This window comes from Triticum aestivum, chromosome 7D, assembly GCF_018294505.1.
Source record: "Triticum aestivum cultivar Chinese Spring chromosome 7D, IWGSC CS RefSeq v2.1, whole genome shotgun sequence".
Taxonomy (NCBI): Eukaryota; Viridiplantae; Streptophyta; class Magnoliopsida; order Poales; family Poaceae; genus Triticum; species Triticum aestivum.
In genome coordinates, this window is record NC_057814.1 from 21,586,795 (window position 1) to 21,607,861 (window position 21,067).

Here is a 21,067-nt window from a genome sequence, read left to right on the forward strand (position 1 = left end):
TTCATGGAAAAGTGTGTCAAGTAACTTGATAGCTCAAGATTGGGATTTTCTCCTCCAATGATGGAGAGATATCTCTGGGCCCTCTCGGTGTTACGGTATCCATCATCGTCTGGCCAGACACTTTGTGATTTGATCACGGGGATGCCGGAACACGATAACGAGAAAAGAGGACAATACCGGTAATGAGGTAACTAGCATAGTGGACAAGTTGTTGATCCACGGGAATGCCAACATGTCTCACCTCGGGTATTTGTAACGTATCGCGAAGCAACAGGAATAGCACACGGCAACTGGAGGTTCACTCGAATATTTATTCGTGTGGGTATAGGGGTCAATATGGGTGTCCACGGCTCCGATGTTGATCATTGATCGGAAGGGGTTCCGGGTCATGTCTATACTTCACCGAACCTATAGGGTCACACGCTTAAGGGTCATCTATCTGCTGAATACTAGACAGGGAGTCTGAGAGAAAATCACCGAAAAAGTTTCGGACACCGAAAAGTTTCGGACAGCGGAATCGTACCGCAGAGAGAGGTCATCGGATAAGTTTCGATGATACCGAAAAGTTGTTTCGGGATACACCATTAAGTCAAATTGGTTTCGGCACATGTCTGATAATTCTTGGAGGATGCCAGAATCATTCTGGAAGCTTTTTGGAATTTTCTGAGATAAAAACCGGAAATGTTCCGGAGCTGCCGGAGCCACTTCAGATGCGTTTCGCTGATGAAAATCACTAAAACCGGAATTGTTTCGGAATGAGTTGAAAATCATTTTAGTGGGTACTGGAAATGTTCTTAGCCCACATAAATATTTTGAGTTCGATCAGAGGCTGAAAAATGTCGTCGTGAATAGTGAAAATCAGCTTTATGGTTACTTTATGGAAAGCCACCTTTTGGGGCTTTGCTCCAAAAGATCTTGGGGATGACATGGATGGATAGGAGCCATTTTTTGGGCCCCTCATGGGGGTGTGGCCGGCCACATGGGGTATCCCCCTTGGGGACCCTCTTGTTCCTTGGTTTCACTCCTAGGTCCTTGTGGAAGGACTTCATTCATGTGCATTGTGGGTTTTTTGTGAAACTACCCTACCCCCTTGGGATTTCCTATAAATAGAGGTGGAGGGGCAGCCCTCCACACTCATCCCTTGCTCTCATACACATGCCATGCATTATCTGGCTTCTTCTCTCCCTCCCACGAAAAGAGTTTCGTAGAGCCGTAAGGCTGTCTGGGTTCCGGCAGGAACTAGTTCTGGACGGCGAAGCCCTGCCGGATAGATGACACCGTATGTGTGCAACTCTGTAGAGAGATCGTAGTTTCGGTCTTACTTCGTGAGTGCCTCCCGAAGGGCTGTCTGTGTGACCGTCCGAGTTTCGAAGGTCCTCCCGAAGGGCTGTCCGAGTGACCGTTCGAGTTTCGAAGGTCCTCCCGAAGGGCTGTCCGTGACACCGTCCGGGGGGCTGTTCGACCGCCTCCCGGAGGGCTGTCTGAGGAGCAGATGAGGGTATACATCCTCGCGGTTGGGAGGTTGTAAATCCTAGCTGCGGGGATCTGCACCGCCGATCGTCATCGACTCTACTTCCCGCTGCGCTACGAGTCGGTAACGAAAAAGATCAAACCATGTATGCAGTCTCCATAGTGGTCCTGGGCTGGTGCGTAGGTCGGAATTTTTTTGTTTTCTGCTGCGTTCCCCTATATGCCTAATATCACATCCAATCCTTGCGATTCCAATACTATTAGGTCCGAGGGAAACACGTAGTTACCAATCCTTAATGGTAACCTATCACACCATAAACTAGCCATATACTCTGCTCCTGGCGAGGTTACTAACATGGTTGACCTAAGGGCTTGGGTTGGCAATTTATACTTATCCACAAATCCCCTTGATATGTATGAATGCGATGCACCAGTATAAAAAAGAACGAGTGCAGTAAATGACTTAACCAAAAACATTCAACCTCCTCCACGCTAACGTGATTTACATGTCCTTTGCTGAAAGGGTTGGGCTTCTTCCCAAAGCTTCCATTGCCATTTCCATTCTTAGCTTCAGGACACTCATTTGCATAATGTCCAGTCTTCTGGCATTTGTAGCAAGTGACTTGGCTCAGATCCCTCTTGGCTGGGGTCGATGGGTTGTTACGGTTCTGTCCGTTGCTTCCTCCATTTCCATTACCATTTTTGGGTCCACTATGGTTGTGCGAACTACCTCCTCCATGGGTATGCTGAAAATGTCCTCCCGAGTTCGGGGAAAAACGTGGCTTCTGATGAGCTCCAGAATTGTACTTCCCTTGTCCATACCTCCTCTTGCGGCTTTCAATCCGCTGCTGCTTCCCTTCAATCATGAGAGCTCTATCTACCAACTCCTGGTAGTTGTTGAAGGTTGCCACCATCAACTGCATGCTCAGCTCATCATTCAGTCCTTCCAGAAACTTCTCCTGCTTGGCTGCATCTGTAGCAACGTCATCTGGGGCATAACGTGCTAGTTTACTAAAGTCCTCCACATACTGGCCTACGGTGCGTCCTCCTTGGCGTAAGTTGCGAAACTCACGCTTCTTCATAGCCATAGCTCCTGCTGAAACATGGGCAGTACGGAAAGCTTGCTGAAACTGGTCCCATGTGACAGTGTAGATAGGGTGAGTGGCTGTGTAATTCTCCCACCATGATGTTGCGGGTCCATCAAGCTGATGTGCGGCACAACGCACTCTCTCCGCATCTGTGCATCCTGCAGTGGTCATCTCCCTCCCAACCTTGCGGCGCCAATCTTCTGCAACAATCGGCTCGGTGCTGCTGGAAAACAGCGGTGGATTTAGCCTCAAGAAACGGGCCAAATGGTCAACAAGTGGTGGTGGTGGGTTGTTGTTGTTGTTGTTGTTGTTGTTGTTGTTGTTGTTGTTGCCTTGGTTCTGTACTAACACTTGCATCAGGGCATTCTGCTGCTGAATCAACTGAGTGATCTCCGGTGGGAAAACAAATCCGTGGTCGCGTCTCGGAGGCATCTGATGGGTTTAGAAAGGATGAGAAAATAGAATAGAATAAGATCTAGGGGGAAAACACTACCCATATGCACATGAGACAAACAGAAACATATCACTCAAATCAATTCAAACAAGGGCATACAACGATCTAACTATCGTTACAAAAGTGCTCGGACTATACTATATACATGGGGGAAAATACTACTACTGATATGGTGGTCTACTAGAAATTTTGATCGGTCGAAGACTCCATGATATCTGCTCCAGCTTCATCCTCCCAATCATCATCACTGGGGTCCGAGTCGGTGTCATCGATGATGATGTAGTTCTCCGGACAAGTAGAATTCGTCGTCTTCTCCTCCTGGCGCTGGGTCTCCCATGAAAACTCCTGGCTTCTTTATCAGGTCGCCATTCTTCTCCAATAATGTTGCGATTTCCTCCTCATATCCATCGCGTGTAGACTTGAGTTCTTCCTCCATCTCCGTGATCCTTGTTATTGCTTTCTTCAGATCTATCATGCCTGCGCACATCTGGTTTTCCTGGCGACGAATGTGCTGGTTTAACTCCTGAATGAAGGCTGCAATAGATCTATCCTTCTTGGTACTGATCATCTCCCATTGTTCACCTCGGCTCCCACAAATCTAATAGATAGTATCCTTGAGATCATTGTGGTGCACTTCTCCAATGCGTCCCATGGTGATGTGGGCTGCCATGCTCTTTCCTAGACTCCAGGTTGGTGCATCAAAAGTAAACTCTATAGGCTCAGTGACTGGCATGAACGTCCTTCCTGGAACTTGAACTTGAATCATCCAACGCTCCTCCTCTGGTAGTGTGGCGATGTAGGTTCCGGTGAATCTTGGTATTGCGATGTTCAGGTATCTAGTGACTTCCTTCAAGTGGCGTCCAAAGGGTGTGTCTTCATCCGGTTGCATGAACTTGTTCCTTGCATCCGCCATCCTAAAGAGTGGAAGAAAGGAGAGGAGTCAGAAATGAGAAGAGAGTAGTGATCTAGGGCTTTAGCTTAGTGGTCGTGTCCTACAGTCAGCGTGTGCTCTGATACCAACTTTGTAGCGACCAGACCTCAAATAGTCTAATCTCTGTGCACCAGTGTCATCCCTGGATCAGTAATGCTGACACGCACAGTACTTAAAGGATTTATAACAGAGTAGCAATCACACACTTATTACAATGAGTATGGCTTAAGGCCATCTAAATACGATAACAGCGGAAGGCTTGGAAGATAAAGTGAGTCCATCAACTCCAACGGCATCACTGAGTATAAGACCACGACCTACGGCACCTTACTCGTCGTCTGAAAAGTCTGCAACATGAACGTTGCAGCCCGAAAACGGGTCAGCACATGGAATATGCTGGCAGAGTAACACATAGAGAGTAATGAACAGAATAATGCTATACTACATGCATATATGGCTGGTGGAAATCTCTATGGTTACAGTTTTGCGAAAAGCCAATTTTTCCCTACTGCAAAGGAATAAATTTTATTTAACTATCATGGTGGTTGTTAAACATTGAGAAGGTTCACCCAACTCAATCCCAATTAAGTATCATCATTAACCCAACAAGATTAATTAAAGTAACATGACGAGATTCACATGATAATCCAAGTACTAGATACTCAAGATGTCCATAACCGGGGACACGGCTAATCATGATTAGGTTGTACACTCTGCAGAGGTTTGTGCACTTTTCCCCATAAGACTCGATCTCCTCCGTTGGGATTCTCGCACTACATGATGTTTGAGAAACGGATGACCGAGACATAGTCTTTCAGCAGCGTTTGCACCTTACGATCGGGTAGACAGTACCACCTACATCCCCTACGTCTTCTAGTCTACCACTGTAAGAGTTCATACGACTTAATCAACTATGCTAGAGCCCATAATAGCTTGTGGCTGCACACGGATGTTTCTAGCATGAATAATCTCATGATCACTTTGGGCCTGGGTGGCGGTCCATAAAAAACACAGGCAATCACTGGAATACCCAGGTGCATCAATCCACCCAGATGTGGATTTAAGTAGCCACCTTAAGTTGAACCATTAATTAACAATCTCACATCTGTCATGGATACACTCACCCAATCCACGTCTACTAGCATAGCATAGCAATATAAGCAAACGTAGAGGTAACTCCCAAGGGTTTGATAATAAACAGGACAATAGGTACTACCTCATCTACTTCCCAAATCCCACAATTTAATCTGATCCTAATCATGCAATTGTTTGAGGATTGATCTAATGCAATAAAACTGGGTAGTAAAGAGGTATGATCAAAGTGTTACTTGCCTTGCTGATGATTCGTGAAACCTAGAGATTCGAAGTAGCAAGAGGCGCACTCCGGGTACTCTATCGCAAACAAAATAAGCATACAATAAGCACTCATCTAATGCACAAGTAAAAATCAAATAAAAGGTCTAACCAGAAAGTTCAACTTAAGAACTCCGGTTGGCAAAAAGAATCAAATCAAACGAAACAACGAAGTCAAACGGCGAAAGAAACACGCTTCGTTTACTAATCTGGATCTAAGTCAAATTTTACAGTAGCAAAAACTTGTTTGACTTGATTAAACGGAAAGAGGGTTTCGAGACGAACTCTAGGCGCTTGAATCGCCTGATTCCGATAAACGAGCAAAAAGTTAAACTAAAACGAAAATCGGATCAGAAATCGCGATCTCGAATAATCGCGGAAAATCCGAGAAAAAGAAAAAATGGACGAACAGGCTAACGAACGAACGTTCGCTGTCTACGGCTAAACGACGAAAACCGTTCGTTAAAACGAACATACGGACGAACGTCCGCTAAATAAACTAAACCGAAAAAAGTTAAACCGATCTATAAAAAACAGCGAATTTAAAAAAACGGGCGGTTAACCGGCGAAAACCGGCGGCGGATCCGGTGGCGACCTCCGGCGGCGGCGGACTCTGGCGAGGTGGCGGCGGTCGGCGGGGTCCGGCGGGTGGGCGGCGGCGCGGGACGGCGGCGTCGGCGGCGGCGGGCGGCGGGATCAGCGGCGGGATCAGCGGCGGGTTCCGGCGGCATCAGGCGCTGGCGGCGGCAACCGGCGGCGGCGGGTTCCGGCGGCGTTGGGCGCTGGCGGCGGCAACCGGCGGAGGCGGCGGCGGGGTCGGGCTAGGGTTGGCGGCGGCGGCTCGGGTGGGCTGGGGCGCCGGGGGGTGGCGGCTTATAAGGGCCGGCCTAAGGAGTCCCGCTCGGGTACGGCCCGGACTCGGTTCACTTTTTTCCAAATAGTTTCGCGCAGAAAAACAAACAAAAGAAATACTAAACGGACCCCAAAAATCCCAAACTAAATTTTCCCCGTCCTCTAAAATATAGCCGGACAAGATGAACATTTATTTGGGGCCTAAATGCAATTTTGAAAAACGCGCATTTTTCCTAATCAAATAAAATAGCGAGAAAACTCTGGAATAAAATCTTATTTGATATTTTATTAAATCCTCAATATTCCTTTATTTTGGGAAAGTCATTTTATTCCCTCTCCCTTATTTTTTTAAATTGGAATAATTGAAGATAAAATAAATAACATCAAATGATCCTATTTTCAAAATTTGAGAAAAACTCAAATATGAAAATAACGAAATCCCCAACTCTCTCCGTGGGTCCTTGAGTTGCGTAGAATTTCTAGAATCTAGCCAAAATGAAATAAAATATGATATGCAATGATGATCTAATGTATTACATTCCAAATTGAAAATTTGGGATGTTACATCGAATTACATCAGAAAGCTTCAGCACTCAGTTACGCCATTACACAACAGCACCAAGTTTCACATGCGACAGCAAAAACCTTAGGAAAGTAGCATCATACATGGTAAATAGACAGATGAACCTCATCTGGGAAACTGCAGAAGCGGAAGGCAAATATTGAGCCTTCAGTGATGTTGAATGTCCTTGCAACTTTACGCCAGTGGCTATGGATAATTGCACGCCCAACCTTCGTACTCTTCAGCAAGACTTCAATATTGTACTGTGGGTGTTGAATGAATACCTTCCTCACCCCTTGACCATGCAGGTGGTTTGAGAAGTAATCATCCGTGAACTGCTTTGAAAAGTACTGAAAACAAAGATATGCATAAATCGCTGTTATAAATTTTGAAATGGCACAATCCTATAGTAAACAAAGATTTTTTTGTTGACTGATATCTTCTTCATTGTGCAAACAAAGATTTTTTGTTATTCGTCGCAAGTTTCTTCATCCTAACAATCTTTCTGAGTTTCTTGACTTGACTGATATTCATGGACATCTCATTTCCTCATATGCGAAATGGGTCGAACAGTGGGTCTAAGCCTCTAACAGCAGGACCTACATCTGCAAGACCAAATTGTAAGAAACCTAAATATTAGAAAGATTCCTGCAACTGCACAATAATGTGCTATTAGCCAAAGGACCGTGCTTGAACAAACCTCGATGATAAACCGCAGTGTCTCCCATTGTTTCCCTGCAACACACATAAGGAAGATCTTGATCAGGTTAACTGTGAGTTTCCATACTATCACTAGAATATGTATTGAGTACAGCCAAATTCGATTTATTTCACATGCATAACAATACAAAATTGTACCCACAGCAAATGAATATCAAATTGCAGAACTGCACCAAACAGTTAAATGGACAGCATACCAAATGAACCAAATTAGTTAACTAAGCACAACATTGCAGAATAGAAACATGTATTAGAAGATAAGACAGTTAACAAAACAAAGAATGCTTGAGAACAGTACTACGAAATGTAGCAATTGTTGGACCAAAGTGTTAATTGAACATTACATTTCAGAGGACCAAACTGTTAACTGAACATCAGATTGCACATTAACATTACAGAGGACAAATCCGTAGAAGGCACTGGCGGTGGCCTCGAGAAAATAGCACGGACTGTATTTTAAAGTAGACAACCGCGTGGCGGTGTCGACGGTGGCATCGAAGACGAGGTGCTGCTCCATGATCTAGCGCTCGGCACGCATGGCAGCCATAGCGACCTCGTGCGCGCGTGTGGCCGCATGCTACTGAGCTCCACGTTATACTGTGTGCAAAATGGTTGTGGGCGGCGCTTAATTGGAGGAGGGGGACAGTGATTTCGGCGGAAGGTGTAGCGCCGTCGGTTGGGGCATGTGGGACGGGAAAGTAGGAGGATGGTGTGGGTGGGGTGTGGATTACCTGACCATATCGACGAGGCCGCGCAGCAAGAAGAAGGGTCGGCGGCGAGGAGGCCACGCAGCAAGAAGAAGGTTCGCCGGCAAGAAGGCGGCGCTGCAAGAAGAAGGGCCGGCGGCGAGGAGGCGGCGCTGCAAGAAGAAGGGTAGCCGGCGAGGAGGCGGCGCTACAAGAAGAATGGTCGCTGGCGAGGAGGCTGAGCTGCTAGTAAGCAACAGTGAAGGATTAAACTTGGAAAGCAAGGAGGAACAGTGGAAATGTGGCTTTTGGTGGGAGGGAGGGGCGGGGAGATAGATATTTCCGCGGTGGCAAAAAAATTCGCTCGGTGTCGCGAGAAACTGGCGCACAAGTGTGCTTAAGCGGGGGCGGTGGACTATGGACGACGAAGCTTCCTGTGTAACCCATACAAGACGGTGGGCCAAGATATTTTATATCGCAACCCACACGATTCTTTCTAGTAAACTATTTGTGGTATACCTGATTTTCTCAATATGTTTTCAAAGAAAAAATGGTGTTACGGAGGGAAAAGTTGGTGTCTAAATTGGTAGAACATTTACATACAGTGAACATGCAACTAGTACATGAGTGTCGTGTTTAAATTTGGAATTATCCGGGTTTGTTTGGCATTTTTATGCATTAACTGAGTTTCTCGGTATTTAATGTGCATAAGTAAAATTTGAACTACAAGCACATGCTCCAGTGCATCAAAGTTTGTTGAAAAATCACATGCGTGTCTTTGGGTGAATTTATAGGTCCCATGCAAGAAATGGGAATGAAATTCAAACATCTGGGCATCGTGGCTCGGGCGGAAAGATTGAGAAACTTGGTTTTTTAATTCATGTAAATCCCCAAAACACGCCTGAAAATCATGAAACTTGGCATGGTGTCATGACATGGCACCAACATGCTGCGGTAATTTTTTTGGCCGAATTGAAACAAGCTTTGGTATAAGCTTCTTGCAAACCGGAGCTTTTCTCAAGAAGGCTCGTGGTTCCGAGAGGGAACATGTCACCTCCGTGTGCGAAACGACAAACGTACACTGCCTTCTCTCGCCTTAATTTTTTTACACAGGCCGATTAGTCCAAATAGAAGTATCGTGCTAAATTTTGCAATTATTCCGGATTCGTTTGGCCTTTTTATACATTAATTGAATTTCTGGGCATTTAATGTGCATAATTCAAATTTGAACTACAAACACATGCTCCAGTGCACCAAAGTTGGTTGAAAAATAAAATGTGTGTCTTTGGGTGAATTTCTAGGTCCAATGCAAGATATGGGAATGAAATTAAAACATCTGGGCATCGTGGCTCGGCCAGAACGATTGAGAAACTTGGTTTCTTAATTCATATAAACCCAAAACACGCCTAAAAATCATGAAACTTGGCATGGTGTCATGACATGGCACCAACATGCTACGGTAATTTTTTTGGCCGAATTGGGACAAGCTTTGGTGTAAACTTCTTGCAAACCGGAGCTTCTCTCAAGAAGGCTCATGGTTCTGAGAGGGAACGTGTCACCTCCGTGTGCAAAACGACATACATACACTGCATTCTCCAGCCTTAATTTTTTTTACACAGACAGATTAGACCAAATAGAAGTATCGTGGTAAATTTTGGAACTATTTCGGGTTCGTTTGGCCTTTTTTATACATTAATTGATTTTCTGGGCAGTTAATGTATATAATTCAAATTTGTACTACAAGCACATGCTCCAGTGCACCAAAGTTTGTTGAAAATCACATGTATGTCCTTCGATGAATTTATAGGTCCAATGCAAGAAATGAGAATGAAATTCAAACATCTGAGCGTCGTGGCTCGGCCGGAAAGATTGAGAATCTTGGTTTTTTAATTCATGTAAATCCAAAACACGCCTGAAAATCATGAAACTTAGCATGTTGTCATGACATGGCACCAACATGATGCGGTAATTTTTTTGGCTGAATTGGGACAAGCTTTGATATAAGCTTCTTGCAAACCGGAGCTTCTCTCAAGAAGGCTCGTGGTTACGAGAGGGAACGTGTCACCTCCGTGTGCGAAACGACATACGTACACTGCCTTCTCTTGCCTTAATTGTTTTACACAGGTAGATTAGACCAAATAGAAGTATCGTGCTAATTTTTAGAATTATTTCGGATTCGTTTGGCCTTTTTTATCCATTAATTGAATTTCTGGGTATTTAATGTGCATAATTCAAATTTGAACTACAAGCACATGCTCCAGTGGACCAAAGTTGGTTGAAAAATCACATGTGTGTCCTTAGGTGAATTTTTAGGTCCCATACAAACACGCCTGAAATTCAAACATATAGGGATCGTGGTTCGCCGGGAAAGATTGAGAAACTTGGTTTTTTAATTCATGTAAATCCAAAACACGCCTGAAAATCATGAAACTTGGCATGGTGACATGACATGGTACCAACATGCTGCGATGATTTTTTAGCCGAATTAGGACAAGCTTTGGTATAAGCTTCTTGCAAACCGGAGCTTCTCTCAAGTAGGCTCGTGGTTCCGAGAGGGAACGTGTCACCTCCGTGTGCGAAACGACAAACGTACACTGCCTTCTCCCGCCTTAATTTTTTTACACAGACAGATTAGAGTAAATAGAAGTATCGTGCTAAATTTTGGAATTATTCCGGATTCCTTTGGTCTTCTTTATACATTAATTGAATTTTTGGTCATTTAATATGCATAATTCAAATTTGAACTACAAGCACATACTCCAGTGCACCAAAGTTGGTTGAAAAATGAAATGTGTGTCCTTGAGTGAATTTCTAGATCCCATGCAAGAAATGGGAATGAAATTCAACCATCTGGTCGTCGTGGCTCGGCCGAAAAGATTGAGAAACTTCGTTTTTTTTAATTCATGTAAATCCAAAACACGCCTGAAAATCATGAAACTTGGCTTGGTCTCATGTTATGGCACCAACATGCTATGGTAATTTTTCTGTCCGATTTGCGAAGGCGCACACATTAACAATCAACAAAGTCATTTTGGAACAAGTGTCGTCACGTTACAAATCGGAAACACAAGTATTATTGAAACCGTGGCCCTTCTACTTACCAATTACGTGCCGCCATGCGTCCCTTTTTTTATTGGCTAGGAGGTGACGTGTGGGGTAGCTATTTGAGTACGGGAGGCGTGCGACCAGACCCCAGCGCGTGCTCATCGGGAGGAGAGCCCTTTGACCTCTATCCGCCACGCACCTCCCTCCCGACGTCTCCATTAATGGCGCCCGAGCCCCTATTCTATGGCGTGGCTATGTCTCACTGGACTGAGATTTAAGAGAGAAAGAAGAAAATCTGAAAAGAAAGTTTTGCACGGATCTTAATGTAAGATCCGACGGACCTATATAGCATCGACTGCGACTTATAGCAAGCATGATGAATATAAGGACGAGATAGTGGATAATAATTGTCTTACATATTTAGGAACATAACTAAAAAAAGCCATATGCGGCAACGCCCGAAATACACAAGAGCAAAATAAGAAGGAAGACAACGATCTAGCTCGCTGATCTCTACTTTCTTGATGCGTTGCTGCAGGCCGCGGGAACTAGTCTCCGCGGCGAGCGGCGATGAGCTCTTTCTTGTCCTAAAGATGCTGCTTGAGAGCATCCACGGATTCCTCCACCAGCCTTCTGCGCTCGATGCGCAGCATGGCATTCTCGTCCATAAGTTTCTCGACGATGACGCCGGTCCTCTTCAGGCAGTGGTCTCCTCCTGCTGCTCCGCACTTCCGACGATCTTCGCCCTCAGCAGGTCGCGCTCGGCCAGGAGCTTCGCATTGATCTCATTTAGTTGCCGGATGACGCCGGTAGCCTGTTCAAAAGAGGCTTTAATGTCGTCCTGCAAACCTCGCCCAGCCGGAGATCTAATCCATCTGGCTATGGACGATCGCATGCATGCGCCTATAAGAGTCCTCGGCTGCCCGCGAGACATTTTCCTAGGCCGCCGCAGTGCGGGAGGACATCTCTACTGCATTCGCGGCGCGGCAGGACATCTCTTCTGCTTCCGCGGCGCGGCCGGACCAGTCTGCTGCATCAACGGCGCGGCGGGACCTGTGTGCTGCTACGGCCGCGCGGCAGGAGATGCCGGCTGCTTTCGCGGCGAGGCGGAACATCTCTCGTGCTTCCGCTTCCATGCTCGCATCTCCCAGGTGGCAATCTCTCGACCCAGAACTCACGCTGGCCATGGCAGACGCAAGGGAACGAGGATGAATGACTTGTTTGTTTTCGTGGATGAGGAGTTGAGGAGGAATGTGCAGTCATCTTGGAGTAGTAGTATTTAGAAAGGAGTACTAATACGCTCATAAGTGTGAAACCATCTAGGTTTTGATCGGTGTGAACAGGTTTGCAATTAAATATAGCGTGGCAGTAATTTGGAATGTGACGGGACGCGTGCTAAAAATTTATTGACGGTTCTAAGTGCGGCACTATTCTCGGAAGGCGTAATGTGGGCACGCCTTCTCAGCCGCGTACGTGGCATTTGCACAGGATGCACCGCAATAGGCAATGTCAGCACACGTCTTGTTCCAACAACCTTGCGCGCTCGTTATTACCATCGCGCACACACGTTGATCTATCTAACTATTTCTATTTGTTGTGGCTAATCGCAAACAGTTCATCTGTGTGAAGTGTATGCCATCGATCGCAGACACTTTAATCTGGCTGTCCGTTTCTGTTCTGTTGCCTAATCGCAAACAGTTAATCCTTCTGAAACGTATGCCCTCAACCGCACACACCTTTATTTAGCTGCCCGTTTCTATTATTCCTCCTCATCACAAACAGTTCATCCGAATGAACCATATGTTGTATATCGCACACGCCTTCATCTGGATGCCCATTTCTTTTGTTCCTCCTCATCGCAAACAGTTAATTGAACTGAACCGTATGCCCTGCATCGCACACGCAAGATTATTGCATCGCACACAGTTTCGTCGAAGGGTCTCTAATCGTAGTGTCGCGTTAGCAGCATCCTGCAGTAGTGAACTACATAAACATAGCTATAATAATATGAAGATCATAATATCTTACATAACAATGAGAAATATCATGATTGTACCTATTCAATCTTTACATTAATAACATCATTCTTTTAGTGTTCATTTAAATAATATCTTCAATAATATCCCCATAATCAATCTTTTCCAATACTTCACTCTCAAGTAGGCAAATCTGTCTTTGTTCATGGTAGTGCACATATAGGACTTCAATAGCTTCAATTTAGAAAAGCTTTGTTCCGCTGATGCAACAGTAATGGAGGTGGTCAACATAACTCAACATGCAATACTTGCATTGGGAAAACAATCGTGCCGATTTAAGAACTTCAGAATTCATCGCACCCAATTTTTTTCTTTTGGAATGAAATTTTAAAGAAACATACCTCCACATACAATTCATTGGAATCAGCGTCAGATTTTTCATCCTTTTTAAGAGCAATACTAGATGCTTAATTGATGAAAAAAACCGAGGTACAAGATTTTACCAGAAGTAAATGGCAGGTGGAAATTGGAACTCGTAGTCATGTCCTCACAAGATCGCCGGTTATCGACATGACGACACTTAAGAAATTAGAGATCAGGAGATGGCTTGAACTCTCCCCGCCTTCGGCTCATCCCTGCCGGTACAGGCCATCATTCCTCATTGAGACCTGATGCAAGCCATCAAGATTCAAGAACAACATGAGTTTATTCTTGAGTCCTAACTCCTCAGCAAGTGTCAAGGAGGAGCCCTAACATGTCGGGTCGATGGCCACCAGAGACTGGCGATTGAGGAAGAGATGCGTCGCTTCGGTGGCTTCGCTCAACTCGTTAGGATCGATCGCTGGAAGAGGCGTGCGTCGTGATCGGGCTGCTTCACGCGCGCTCGGTGCCAGGCAACAGAGCCAAGTGGAAGACCGGAAGTGGCCCATATATAATCCGTGCAAAACTTGGGGCCCCAAAAAGCTGGTGGCACGCCCCTGTGCTCAGGCCTAACCTATCCTCTGTGGGCTACTTTTTTCAACATCATCTCTAACCCAGTTGGTCAGAAAAAGGCTCACTTCGTCCAAAGACTAGAAGTTGCTAGAAAGGATGTTGAGAGGACATTTGAAGTTCTGCCGACACATTTTGCAATTGTTCGTGTACTAGCTAAACAATGGGATGCGGAGACCTTGTGGGAGGTGGTGACCTGTTGTATGCTCATGCATAACATGATCGTGGAGGATGAGGGTGATGATGCCGCCGCAAGTCTTGAATTTGAGAACATGGGTGATCCTATCGACTTCCTGACCAGAATTTGGCCACATTTGAAGAGTTTGTTCAAATGCATCAACAAATTTGGCATCGAGCAACTCACAAGCAACTGAAGACAGATCTGATTGAGCATTTGTGGGTGATTAAAGGGGAAAACAATGTTAGAGTGTAATATTTGAACTTATTTAATTAGAACTACCCTGCATTTGAACATTTGAACTATTCTGGATTATATATGCGACCACTTGAGTGTGTGGGCTTTTAAAAAACCCGGGGCCGGATGTATGTGGGTATTGGATGGCCGGCTCCCGCATAAGTGTCCGCGGACTGGTCCCCCCTTGTCCGCGGATGGATGCCATAGCAAATTTGGGGGTTGGGATTGGAGATGCCCTAACTGATCGCTTAGAGAGTAGTGTGTTTCGTGCTTTGATTTTTCAACCCTCTCCTCACGAACTAATACCCAATACATACACCCGTACGGCCTACTAGCGGTGCTGCTAGGCTTTGGAAAGGCCCACTCCATGATAGTCCTCCCATGCGCGTGATTCGAAGGAAGGCGAGCGATGCGTGCTATGAATATTGGAGACCGGAGTGGTGCGGCCCGACTTAGGCGTTGTGCCTTGGACGCGAACGACCTGCTCTGGCGATCATATCGGGCCAGCCCGGTCGAGCGAAGCCGCGAGGACCGGTTCAACATGGAGAAAAATAGACAAGTAAAAACCGTCGATGTGGCATGGTAGATGGACCTAACAATTGGGACCTGCTCATCAGAACACTCGCAAAATTATAAAAAGGGTAAATTATGGCAGAACTTTTGCTAAATGGGGTAAAATGGATGAAATCCTGCTATGGGGTAATTAATGTCAAAATAGAGGGTAAAAAAGGGAATTCACTCTTAAAAATTTGATATGTTTGTACTAACAATCTGATGTGATTTTGTAGACACATTTTTCAGATACTAAACATGTAGTAAGAATTATGAAACTAAAACGGGATATTACTGTTGGCATTTGATGGCGAAGTGAGGAAATATAGAAAAAAGAACACTAAAATTTAGCTTTTGGTGAGTAACCTGTGATTTTGTTATGTATGTGTCTGGCTTTAGTTTGCAAATGCAACATGAAATACATATGTGATTGCTCTTTCCTTTTGCACCGACTAACTAGAGAATATTAGTACTATGTTGGTGTTGACAGGCCACACTATCTTCTCCAGTGGCATGGGCAACGTGTATTATGTCGAAGTGTGTAGGATTATTGATTTTATGTCTTTATTTGTACCAATATATATTTATACAACGGCGTGTATATCTCATTCAAGCAGTTTCCTCACATGTAAAGACAAGTAATGCTCTGAGAAAATGCGGGGAGGTCTTTATTTACTCAAGAATATGAAATCTTATATCACTCTAGAATATGACCAGCACAAGGGGTCCTTTTACACTTCTTATAAATGCACCAACATCATCAAGCAAAATCATCTTTAAAACAGACTCATGCTTCCTCGTAGATCTAATATCGAGCGTCATCTATTGTGTGTGTGTTTGTGAGAGAGCGGGAGAGAGAGAGAGAGAGAGAGAGAGAGAGAGAGAGAGAGAGAGAGAGAGAGAGAGATGGATCTAATTGTTACTCCGAAGTGCATCATTAGATACATAAATCTGTGTCACGAATCAGGAATGTGTGCGCGAGTGAGGGAACAAGAGAGAAACATTTACATTTTTTATGATTTGGACACGTCCAACTGTATGATCTTCGACCTTGAAGACAAATTTAATAATTTGTTTAATTCATAGGTCCTGCATGTGCGTTGTCACAGGCACCAAATATTTTTAACTTGGGCCATGCATGGTGGAAGATAAAAATATCAAAGAGTAGAAGGGAGGGGGGTATGCATCTATTTAAGTAGTAGATATTTATGTGCATCTTAGCCCGTAGCAACGCACGGGCGTTCTACTAGTAACTATCGTGGAGCAGCCGGAAACGCGCCGCGAATTTACTGCCCGGTACCCAAAACCATGGTCACCACCAAGCCCAGCACTCAGGCCCACTGTCCCGACTTCGGATTGTTTTGCTTTTTGCCCAGAAAAATTGAACGGACACGGAGGCAGGCACACCGGCGGCGAGGGTTAGGGTAGGAAGGAGAATGATGCGTCTAGTCTCCGACCAAGCCTTCCCCCGCTACAGCCCCCATCCCCGCCCTCTGCCCCAGGTGCGGCGACGGGGCGAAGTCACCCCTCGCTCGCGGTGGCCGCCGCCAAGTGGACTCCCGGCCAGCGGCGACGACGAGGTAGGCCAGCCAACCGCACTCACATCCAGCCATGCCTCTTTGTGCTCTCCCCTCAAAAGCACTGCCACCGACCAATTTGTCGCTGCCACACGTTTGGAATACTACAGTGGGTCATCAGTCCCCAGATTACATGTTTTTTCTGATAGAGGAATAATCTGAGCAAACGTAGGTCAACAGATGCGGCCGGGCTTATTATAGATAAATCTTGGAGTTAACTATAGCTGATAGTCTGGAAAGAGTTTCTCATTATTGGTTGCATAACAAGATGTTGAGCCTGCACCTGTATCTTGGATTTAACTACTGTACTGCTCGGGCTTATCTGAATATAGACTTATTATTCCGAAATATAGTGGGTGTTTCGGAAACCCTTTGTAAGCTTCATTGCTACCGCTTCTCATTATTAAGATACAAGACATGCACTGTATGTGCATCAGTGCATTATTCTTAAATTCAATAAATGTTACCATCCGTATCATTTTGAAAGTTTCAGAATATCTAAATTTTCTCCCAGAAGATACCTTGGTAAAATAAAATAAAATAGAGATTCAACAGCATGCAGCTATGCTACAAGCAGAATGCTGAAGTCGAATATTGTTTATAATACAATATGGAATATGAAGAATAGGGGGACCTGTCATCACAGTTGCATAAAGCACCCATCAGTGCTAGAAGTGGTTGGATGTGCACAAGAAGATTAGCATATACGGATTACTTCTTTTTGCGGGGAAAGATTAGCATATATACTTGACTTGCAGGTTCTCTGTCTGGCTCTTGATGGCTTTAATAACAAGTTAGAATTCCCCCTCAACGAGCCGAGCATGTGCTTGACTTGCAGGTTCTCTGTCTGGTTCTTGATGGCTTTAATAACAAGCCTAGCATACACAGCTCATCAAGCCATGACACTGCTTTTTATTTGATGTTTTCAGATCCTGCAGCGCACAAGGAGGCCACCACAAGTCCAAATCTAGCCAGCTCTACATCTACAAGCCAGGTGCGTCGCCCTTTGGTTTTGTTCCTAGTGCTCCTGTGATGTTCATAGGACATGAGTGAATATTTGAACTTTTAATGTCATCAAATCTGAACCAAATTATCTTCTGTATTCATGGCCTCGATTTTAATTAAGCATCATCCAAAGCGTTGCCATCTTGAGCTGTTCGGCTTCGATTGCCAGTGTTAGCCAAGTAAAAATTGCTTTATTTGTTTGATCAGATGTTGCTTCCACCGACGAAATAAGATGTGAAGTTTGGTTGTATCTTTTGGGGTTGGCAACACATCACTGTGTCTGCATATGCGTAAATTCTTAAAATATATCTATCCATATCAGTTCCAAAGCTGTAGAGTTTCTAATTCTCCTACCAGAGGAAACTTGAAAAAAATAAAAAGAGAGCTCGTAGACCCCATAGGGAAGGTCCAATAGCAAAATACAGATGCGGTAATCCCTGGTTGTACATCAGCTGGGTTGTTAAAGCTATTGCTCTGTGCTGTATGTATGCCATAAAGCACCTTTAATGCATAGGGAAGTTCACACTAGTAGAAAACAGGGCTTTGGTCACAGGGCAATATTCACATTAGTCCCGGTTCAGTCACGAACCGGGACTAATGTGAGCATTGGTCCCGGTTCGTGCGGCTAAGGCATTAGTCCCGGTTCAAATGGGACCTTTAGTCCTGGTTGGTGCCACGAACTGGGACTAAAGGGTGCGATGGCACCAACCGGTACTAAAGGTTAGACCTTTAGTCCCGGTTCGAGCCACCAACCGGTACTAATGGGGTTTGAGGCATTAGTACCGGTTCATGGCACGAACCGGTACTAAACTCCCATTTTCAAACTCTACCCCCCCCCCCCCCTCGCCTTTTCAGTTTTGTAAAAAGCAAAAGAAAATGATAAAAACTTCAAAAATTAAAATCCTTCCAGATGTAGTTATGTTACTACATGTACTAGTTAGGAAAATTTAAAAACTTAAATTTGGACATGTTTTGCAAAAAATGTAGGGAAATGTAAAACGTCTATGACTTTTGCATACGGTGTCAGAAAAAACATATAATATATCAAAATGTTCATCATGAAAATCCGCATCCGATTTTGACTGCCTACGGCCTGTTTGCAAATTTTAGAATCCTCAAATTCTAAAAGGAAAAAAAGTTATGCTCAAATTTCAGTTTTTTTTAATTTTTGTTAAATCTGGTCAAACTATGGTCAAACTACTTATTCAAGAAGTATTAGTGTTACTAAATAATTATTCAAGAATATTAGTGTTACTAAATAATTATTTCAGTTTTTTTGAATTTTGGTCAAATCTGGTCAAACTGTGGTCAAACTGTGGTCAAACAACGGTCAAACTAATTATTCAAGAAATATTAGTGTTACTAAATAATTATTTCTGTTTTTTTGAATTTTGGTCAAATCTGGTCAAACTATGGTCAAACTACTTATTCAAGAAGTATTAGTGTTACTAAATAATTATTCAAGAATATTAGTGTTACTAAATAATTATTTTAGTTTTTTTGAATTTTGGGCAAATCTGGTCAAACTGTGGTCAAACAACGGTCAAACTAATTATTCAAGAAATATTAGTGTTACTAAATAATTATTTCTATTTTTTTGAATTTTGGTCAAATCTGGTCAAACTGTGGTCAAACTATGGTCAAACTACTTATTCAAGAAATATTAGTGTTACTAAATAATTATTGTTTTTTACAACAATAGTTTCAAACTCAAACAGTGAAATGTGTGACTTCATGCTAAAACTAAATTCCTGACGGTTAATAGGATTGACATCTTACTATTGTCAGGAAAACAACAAGTGCAGACTTGGAAACGAGGGAGAATAGAACCCGGAAGTTAAGCGTGCTCAGGCTGGAGTAGTGAGAGGATGGGTGACCGTCCGAGAAGTTAGATGATTTGGAATGATGAGGGATGATTAGAGGTTAGAGGTTAAATTGAGCAGTGATGAGAGGTGATGATTAGAGATTAGAGGTTAAAATAATTTAGAAATTTAAAAATAAAAAAAATAAAAAAAATTGTAAAATTTCCTTTAGTACCCTTTGGTAAAGGTGGACCTCCAGGCAGCGGCCACGTCGAGGGCCTTTAGTCCCGGTTCGTGTAAAAACCGGGACTAAAGGGGGAGGCTTTAGTAACGATCCTTTCGTCCCGGTTCAAAAACCGGGACAAAAGGCCCTTACCAACCGGAACAATATGCCCTTTTTCTACTAGTGTCATAAGCAAGTAGGAGATTTTCAAGATTCAACAGAAGTCCATTGAGGTCAACAAAAGTCCAGGGAAGTCAACAATATACAAGGAAATCAACAAAAGTCTGAAGTAATTTGTCATGCTCAACCAAGTCAGAAAGGAAGAGAAAGCCAAAGACAAGTGAAAGGAATGGCTCAAGGCGGAAACGGCTCAAGTTACGAAGAAGGCCCGAGAAGAGAGTCCCACATGTTGGAGGGATGAGAGGGGGTACTTTACCATGGACTATGAATCCACCCCCCCCCTCCCCCCGCCTCTTTTATGAGTAGTCTTCATAAAACTAGTTGACCGAGTTTTAGCTTCCTACCCCTCCCACTTGCCATCTCATGGGTAGCTCTGGTCATTTGAGAAGAACCCCTAGCTTATATGAAGCCCCCAATGGGCAATGTAACTCGTGCGCTATCGCTTGAATAAACTCAAGGATAGGGCACTAGAGCTCCAAGACACACACGAGCTCTAGAGTCGAGTCTACGAAGTCATGAGTGACTTAGACTGACGCCCAGGGAAGGACCTGAAGAGTGTACCGAGAAGACTCATTCAACTAGGACATCATCGTGTCCGCTATAATGCCATCATACACACCCCCGTAATCGTATTCACGACCACGCTATTAAGGACACCCCTTAGTAAAAAGTTCTTTTCACTAAAACAACATAAGTCTCTTGGGGGATTTTCGTAGTTAGACTCGGAAACTCATATGTGATGTAATTGGTAGAACCAGGGGTCCTATCGGACCTGCTCCGGAGGTTGTAGGGGGAGGATGGAGCGGGGCGAGGTAATGAGTGGGCGCGCCGGCGCCCAGTCGAAGGGAGATGGCGGCGGCGGCTAGGGTTTCCGGCTCCTCTGGGAGCCGGGCAATAGGGATAATAATATTCTTATTACTTGATTAGATTGATACATCTCCTCTCCTTATAAAGAGAGGTTTACTTGACTCCTAAGCAAACGATCTTAATAACGATAAGATAATTGGGCTAAGCCCCTAATAATGATAAGATAACTTGGGCCACAACCCACTGGGCTAAACCCCTAATGTGCCGGTCATAACACTTCTCCCCGCCTGCACAAACAGCTCGTCCTCGAGCTGTAAGGTGGGGAAGCGCTTGCTGAACTCCTCGAGGTGATCAACCAGCGTCAAACACCTTCTCGACA